The following is an 8027-nucleotide window of genomic DNA, read 5'->3' as shown; positions in this document are numbered from 1 at the left end:
TATTTAAAAGATGAATTTTTAGCTTTTTACTTTATAAACAGAAAGTATCACTCACTTTGTTTGCAGCGTTCATGAACAGTTTTTAGAAAATGGTCTTATTTTAAGCCACAGAGTACATCTCAACTTATTTGAAAAAACGTATTTTCTGTCTTCAAGAAAATAAAATTAGAGATAATGGTAAATGTTTAAATAAAGAATTCCTCCAATTAGAAATTTTACAATGGCCTTTGGAATAATTCCTGGGTCAAAGTGGAAATAAAAACTGCATATATAAAAAATTTGTAAAAATTAAAATGCCAATTCGAGAAAGCTACACATTAAAACTTTGAGAAGATGTTGAAGCTTTGCTCAGAAGGAATTACATGTCCTGACGGTTTCATTAATCCCAAGACATAATGATGGAAATGAATGTATTCTTCAAAAACTCAAGAACTAGAAAAAGAGTAAACAATGAAAACTGAAGAAAGGATTCAATAATTATAGTTTGCACTTTAATAAATAGATAAACTACCATCATATCTAATCAGAAAAATACAAAAGTACACTATATTCGGCACAAGAGTGAGGATATAGAGAAATATAGAAGAAAACCTTAAAATCACAGACTTAAAAATGTTATAGCCATACCTCATAAAATATATCATTATAAATTTCTGATATATATATCAATATGTTATATAAATTTTTATATAAAAATATATAAACTATAACAGTGTAAACTTGTATAAAATATAAATTAATTTATATCAATATAAATTAAATATATATTTAAATATTTTTAAATTACTACAAGAAAAAAGAAAACATTTATATTAATATCGAGCTTAGATGGAGATGAACTTTCTGAGCATTACGGCAAATGCAAAACTCAAAATGTTAAATTTTGGGAGATTTGGGAGTTTCTCTGCAGCCAACGGTGGATGAGTACAGACAGGTTCAGTAAGTGAGGGGAAGGGAGCGAGAACAAGGGATCCAGTGTGAAGGGCTGTCTTGGGATGTTCCACGCCGGCCATTCCATTGCGATTGAGATGGGGCTCTCATACTTGCCCGGATTTGGTGGAGGATATTTCCATCACTGATACTTCCAAACACATAAAGAGAAACACTTATGGTCAAAGCAGGATGTATTTCCTAAGAGCCAGCCAGGTCATCTGGCTCGGACCCACTGGGTTTGAGCAAATGCTTGTTTGTTTTAATAGACTTTATTTTTCAGAGCTGTTTTAGGTTTGCAGCAAAACTGAGTGGAAAGTACAGAGATCCAGGGGTTCAAATGATGTCACCCAGACGTGATCTGACTCCCTCCGTTCTTGGCTCTGCTTTCCTCGGCGTTGGCTTCATTTTGAGGTGAGCACTTCTCACGGATGGCAAGCATGGCCCAGAGTAGCACTAGGTACATTGTGCCAGGCCTTTCCTCCTGTAATCCTGCTGTGGTAAGGAAAAAAAAACCTGCTTAAGCAAAGCAGGAAAACTCCTTTTAGAGGAGAAAGAAGTCCTTGTGGAGTAGAACACCTTGAAGGGCCTTACGGATGTGAAAGGGCAGCCTGGGGCCATGGCCAGTTGGGCTGGAAGTAGAGGGATCATGTACTTTATTACCCAAACCAGAACACTTTGGACGGCAAGAGGGGGCACTATTAACAACTTCACTGGGACAACAGGCCTCATTTGGCATTGTTCCCTGTAAACCTAAGCATATGCTGCCCTTCTGAAAAATGAAGCCGAGAGGTAGCTAAACTGCTGCGCTAAAAAATAAAGAAGAACCACAATGAGATGGTTAAATTTAAAATGACTGACCATACCCAGCATTGGTGAGGATGTGGGGCCACCGAAACTCACATACATTGCTAGCGGAAGTACGAGATGGGACTGATAGGCATTCACCAGAAAGAGGTGAAAGCACAAAACCCAAAGACTTGTCTGCGAATGTTCGTAGGAATTTCATTTGTAGTAACCAAAAAGCAGAAACAACCCAAATCCGTAAGTAGATGAACGGAGAAACAATCATCAAACAATCTGTAGTGTATCCATATAATGGAATACTACTCAGCCATACAGACAAATAACTATTGATGTGCAAACAATGTGGATTAACCTCAAAATCATTATACTGAGTGAAAGAAGCCAGGCAGAAAAAGAGAACATATTGTATGACTCCATTTATAGAAAACTCCAGAAATGCAAGCTAATCTATACAGAGAAAAAGCAGATCAGCGGTTGGCTGCGGATAGGGGTGGAGGGAGGAATGGATTAAAGGGCAGGAGGCAACTTTAGGGAGTGATGGAAATGTTGTTTGAGAGGTGATGGTTTCAAGGGAGTATGTATGTCAAAACTGATAGAATTGTACACTTTACATATGTGTAGTTTTGTGCACTTCAATTATACCTCAAAAAAGTTGGAAAACTTTCTTTAAGAAAAGTAGATATTTTTATTGGAAGAGGGGTTTGAAGCGAGCCAAGGTGGAGAGGAGGAGGTTAAGGGGGAGCGAAGGGGCCCAAGAAGAAGCTGAGTCTGCAGCTAGTGGAAGAGAAGACCAGTGCACATTCCCCAGCTGGGGTTGGGGCCCCAGGAGAAGGGGTCCCATAAGGCTGTAAGACGAATGACGTCTGACGGTCTGCTTTATCTGCTGAGCTGTTCTCTGTTGTAACCCCGACGCCTACACCCTGAACCCTTAATAAGAAATGTATGGCCTTGGCTGAGTGCTAATCGGGGAAAATGAAGAAGCTGCCTCTCTCTGGGCCGATTAGGATAGAGAGAAGAGGACAGCTGAAATATGCAAGGTGGGAGAAAGATCCAGGATTCATTGGAAGCAGAAAATCGGTCTCAGATGACCCAGTGAAATATCTGACTTTCAAGAATCCCCATTGACATCTGGAAATTGGCTCAAACCCCCATTCCAGTGCCATTTGACTCTCAAAGGACATTAGGGCCTGGCTGACATCTGAGTTACATGATTCTATCAAAGGGTAGTGGTCGCATCATTCTGGCTGAGCACCACTTCCTGGGACCAGAGCTCCTAATAACTGTTCTCACCCAGGGCGGTGGTCAGAGAGGCCGAGGTCATTGGCCTTCTGCACCTTAGTCAGCAGTTTCAAAGGTAAACGGTGATTCAGGGGAAGAGAGAGGGGCTGGAAGCTAAGAAGGGAAAGCAGTTTTCAATTTTCAATTTCAACACCCACAGTGCTGGCGCTGGAGATACAGTGATGAGCAAGATACATGATTCCTCTATTCCTGGAGCTGATGGGCCAGCAGGAACATAGCCGTTAAATCAGGAAAAGCAATGCATGTTAGAATAAAGGGGAGAGGAAGGGAATTCCGGTGTGAATTAAGAATAACTAAGGGGCCGGCCCAGTGGTGCAAAAAAAAAAAAAAAAAAAAAACCAGAATAACTGAGTCTAGGGGACTTCCCTGGGAAGTGAGGGTTAGGATGAGATTTGAAGGATGAGTAAGGAAGGTTGCCCCACCCCCTCAGTCCTTGCAGAGCAGCTCTCATTTCCCCAGTCAATGTGGTTCAGCCAGGGTGCTGACAGCTACCCTGGCACCACCACTTGTGCAGTGGCCAAGCTGGATGCTGTTCTGAATATTGGTGTGCAAAGCAACGTCTGTTATTGGTGTGATCTCAACAGTAGACTTGTCACTCTCCACCACAGTAGGCTCCTGTGTTCCCAAACTGATGAAACACCAGGCATTGGTAGTACACTTGAACATTCTAAATGAGACCCTGCCTCCCTGGGAGTCACGGCATGCGATGGCACAGAATGACCACAGATGGACGCCACAGACAATTGTAATGGATGTACCTTCAGCCTCCACCCTTAGTCATGGAATTCCACTTCTTCCTCTGCTCCTCTATAGACACTCAGCTATGAATCCCACCATCGGGAGCATTTTCGTTTAGTTCTTTAAGTTACACAGCAGTATGCCATAGACTGTTACAGGGATGGCCCCCAGTGCGTCATGCCTCCCAGTACCCTTGTCCCTGTGTAATCCCTTCCTACACTGACTCTGGGCTAGGCCATGTGACTTTCTTTGGCCAGTGGGACATTAGCAAGAGTGAGGTAAGCAGGAGTTTGATGAGCACTTGCCCACTGGGTCTTGTCCTCCCAGAACATTTCCTCTTGGAACCCAGCCGCCATGCTATCGGAGGGTTCCGGCTCTCCTGTTGTGAGAGAGGGGCCACACAGAGAGGAACTAGGACCCCCCAGCCCACAATCAGCACTAAGGCTTCAGATGTAGGAGAGAGGCCTTCCAGAACCTTCCAGCTCAGCCCAGCCACCAGCTGGATGAACTCACAGGAGTCAGCTCAGCAGAGACAACAAGGAGCAGAGAAACCAGCGAGCTGAGGCCAGCCAACCCACGGGACCATGAAAGAGAATACACTGTTGTTGTCTTAGACTTAGAAATACTGAAGTGGTTGCCTCAGGCAACATTTACCACACAGATGTGACCCTCAGGCCTGTTGCTCCAGCAAGAAAAGCCAACACCACAGTTCAAATGTAGCTTTACAACTCATTAACATTTGCCCCAGTCTTAGGATGGTTTCACCAGGGTTTGATTTCCCTCAAGGGAAATGTTTTGGTGATTTGGGGTTTTTTTTTTCCTTCAGTTGGGTCAGAAGAGAATTTTGAAGGATACAGGGCCCTCCTCTTGTTGAGTGGCAGGTGAGTGTCTTGTGACAGCTGTAATAATAAAGCAGGGTGGGTTTTTAAAATTATTATATTTAAACAATAAATTAGCATATCTATAAATATGTGTGTGTGTGTGTATATATATATATATATATATATATATATACACACATAGACTGTGTTTGTGTCCACAAAGCCATTTCCCCTCCCCACAAACACAAAGACAAGACGGAGAAGAGCAGGGGAGAGGAGAAGTGCCCTATGGGAAACAGTCCCATCTGGGAAGTTCACCCCGGGGCCAGCCTGCAGCTCGGGCCCCCAGCTCCCCTCTTGTCTCCCAGCTGACTCCTGGCAGTCCTTTAAGCCCAGCAGATATCTTGGAGACTGCTTTGGAAGGCCCTGGAGGGGCCAGATATCCTCTTATCTGAACCCCGTGAGCGAACGGCAAGCAGGTTGCATACCGCTGTCCTCCACTGCATGAAATCCTTGAGCAGAAGGGCCCAGCACATGCAGCAGCGTGTACTTCTTTCTAAGCTCCCACCCGCAGCTGTTTGCATCCAGCACCTGGACAATCTCCCTCACCTTCTCCTTGGGTTCCATGGAGCTCGCGAGCTTCGTGTAAGTTATGCCGGGAGTGCATGCGACCTTCCGACTGGCTTTCTTGTTTATATCACGGCCTCGGCTACCCACTCTCTGAGGTTTCTTCTTCTCCGCTCTGCTTTCAGCTTCGTGCCGGTTCTTTCTGGCTAACCTGAAACACAGGTGTCAGCAGATGAAGGTGACGGACCTCCCAGTGGCCCCCGCCGGCTCCAGCTGCTGCCAGAGGGAGAGAGGCTGGGGTCACACCATGAGGCAGATTCTGCTGGTCTCCCACCTGTCCAAACTGCCCATCACGGAGGGAGTTCCTTTGGAAGATAGACCCTGGGGGAAGGTGATTCTGTCTGGGGCTCCAGCACTGCTGCTGGTGTCGGGAGAAGAGGAGGCCACAGGGCCACTTGGGGAGGCTGTGCTGGGGTGGTGTTCGTCTCCAGACCAGATAAGAGACGACGGGCAGGCACTTTGGCTGTGCTGCTGGCCTTTCATCCTAACTCCTGGTCCTGCTTAGGCTGCTGATTTTCTGTGCTGCCGCTCTGACTGATCTCAGAGTAGGAATTAAGGTGCTAATGTCAGGCTTGCTGAAACCTGGCTGCTTTGGGTTGGCGGAGACCCCGTGATCCACGTTGCAGGATGGGGAAGAGAGGAAGGCGGGAAGCTGCCGGTAGGATCAGCCGAAGGAAGGGGCTTGGGCATGGTGGTGTAGTCCTCCAGCTCAGATCTCACGTAGCCCAGGAGCATATAGGTGGCCATGAGGTTGTCATTCTTCTGGCCCATCTGGTCCTGGATCCTTTAGGCATTAGTTCCTCCTCAAGGCCTGTGTTCATCCTCGGATCCTTCATGATTTCCTCTAAAGGGCCTCTCTTGCTGCTTTGATGAGGAGGAATTTCTCGGGCAGGTTTTCACACTCCATGGACATGTAGAAGGAAATGCATATTCCACTCAGTACCCACTCCAGCATCTCCTGAAAGTTCTATCCACAAAAAGGCGGGGACCCAGTGACCATTATATAGAGGATGACTCCCAGGCCCCCCTTATCCACCACGGGTCCTTCAGACTTTCCACCCTAGCAGTGTTCCTGGGCAGCATAAGAGAGACTGCTACAGAAGGTACCCTACTTGCTGTCAAAGGTGAGGTCACTGCTGAAGCCCAAGTCCACAATCAAGACGTTCATGTCAGTATCCAAAAGCAGGTGATCTGCCTTTAGGTCACTATGGAAAATAAACTTCTGGTGGCAGGTGGCAGTACTGCACAGCAGACCCCATCTGGTGAAATTTGCCTTGAACCTCTTTTTCTTTCATGCTACCATAAGCCAGTAAGTTCTTGAACACCTCTCTTCCACTAGTGTACTCCATGAGCAGGAAGAGCGTTTTCTTGGTCTCCATCACTTCAAACAATTTCACAAGGTTGAAGTGATTCAGTGGCTTAATGATCTGGACTTCACAGGGTAGTCTCTGGAGGCTGGAAGTTTCTTAATGATCTCGATGGCCACCTCTTTCCTAGTCAGGATGTGTCAGGCCAACTTCACCTTGGCAAAGGTACTCCTGGTGATGGTCTTGAGCAGCCAGCAGCGGCCAAAATTGGTCTTCTTCTCAAGAGAGATGGCTGCAAGCCCCTGCAGCATATTGCACTTACTGCTGACAATACTAATCAACAATGTTAACTGAAGAAAGAAAGAAAAGAATAAGAGAAAAGAATAAAGAAAAAACAGAAAAGACAAAGGAAATACAGCGAAATGAAAAAAGAAAGAAAAAGTAAAAAGCTATGAATTTGTTTGTATTTTTTTCGGTTTTTCTAGTTTTGAAAGTTTCTATTGACATATTGTCCAGCTCAGAGATTCTTTCCTCAGCTCTGTCTAATCTACTAGCAAGGCCTTCAAAGCCGTTCTTCATTTCTGATACAGTGTTTTGATCTCTAACACTTCTTTTTGAATCTTTCTTAGAATTTCCATCTCTCTTATATTACCAATCTGTCTTACATATTGTTCACTTTATCCATTAAAAACCTTAGCATATTGGGGCTGGCCCCGTGGCCGAGTGGTTAAGTTCGCACGCTCCGCTGCAGGCGGCCCAGTGTTTCATCGGTTCGAATCCTGGGCGCGGACATGGCACTGCTCGTCAGACCACGCTGAGGCAGCGTCCCACATGCCACAACTAGAGGAACCCACAACAAAGAATACACAACTACGTACCGGGGGGCTTTGGGGAGAAAAAGGAAAAAAATAAAATCTTTAAAAAAAAAAAAAAAAAAACCTTAGCATATTAATCATAATTGCTTTAAATTCCCAGTCTGATTATCCAATATCCCTGCCATATCTGACTCTAGTTTTGATGCTTGCTCTGTCTCTTCAAACTATGTTTTTGAACTTTCCGCATGCCTCGTAATTTTCTGTTGAAAGCTGACATGACATAGTGAGAAAAGGAACTGTGGTCAACAGGCCTTCAGTACTGTGGTGGTAAGGAGTTGGGGCAGGGGGAGCATTATGTGGTCCTGTGATTAGGTCTCAGTCTTTTAGCGAGTTTGTGCCCCCAGAGTGTAAACTCCACACTTAGTTCTCAGTTTCCCCTCCTTAGGTGGAACAAAATGGCTAGAGGGAGCTTGAGTTGGGTGTTTCCCTTCCTCCAGGTCAGTTAAGCCCTGGTAAAATAGTTTCTCTGGATGTTGGGTCTTTTAAGAAGAAAAGAACGCTCTGGTGTGTTTCAAAATGGTTACTTTTCCTCTCCACTGTCAGAAGCGCAGGGTGTTTTTTTCTGATGTCCACTATGAGACCTGGAGAGCTCCTGAAGGTAAAATTCACAGAAGTGTGGGTGT

General features: G+C 45.2%; 1 pseudogene; it reads right to left on the bottom strand.

Annotated features, from left to right (window-relative positions):
- Positions 1-4004: 4004 nt before the first annotated feature.
- Positions 4005-6943, bottom strand: LOC100064202 (serine/threonine-protein kinase MARK2-like; annotated as a pseudogene).
- Between the last annotated feature and the right edge of the window lie 1084 nt (positions 6944-8027).

This window comes from Equus caballus, chromosome 4, assembly GCF_041296265.1.
Source record: "Equus caballus isolate H_3958 breed thoroughbred chromosome 4, TB-T2T, whole genome shotgun sequence".
Classification (NCBI taxonomy): Eukaryota; Metazoa; Chordata; class Mammalia; order Perissodactyla; family Equidae; genus Equus; species Equus caballus.
Note: the sequence above shows the minus strand (reverse complement) of the source record. Positions and strands in the feature narration are given on the sequence as shown.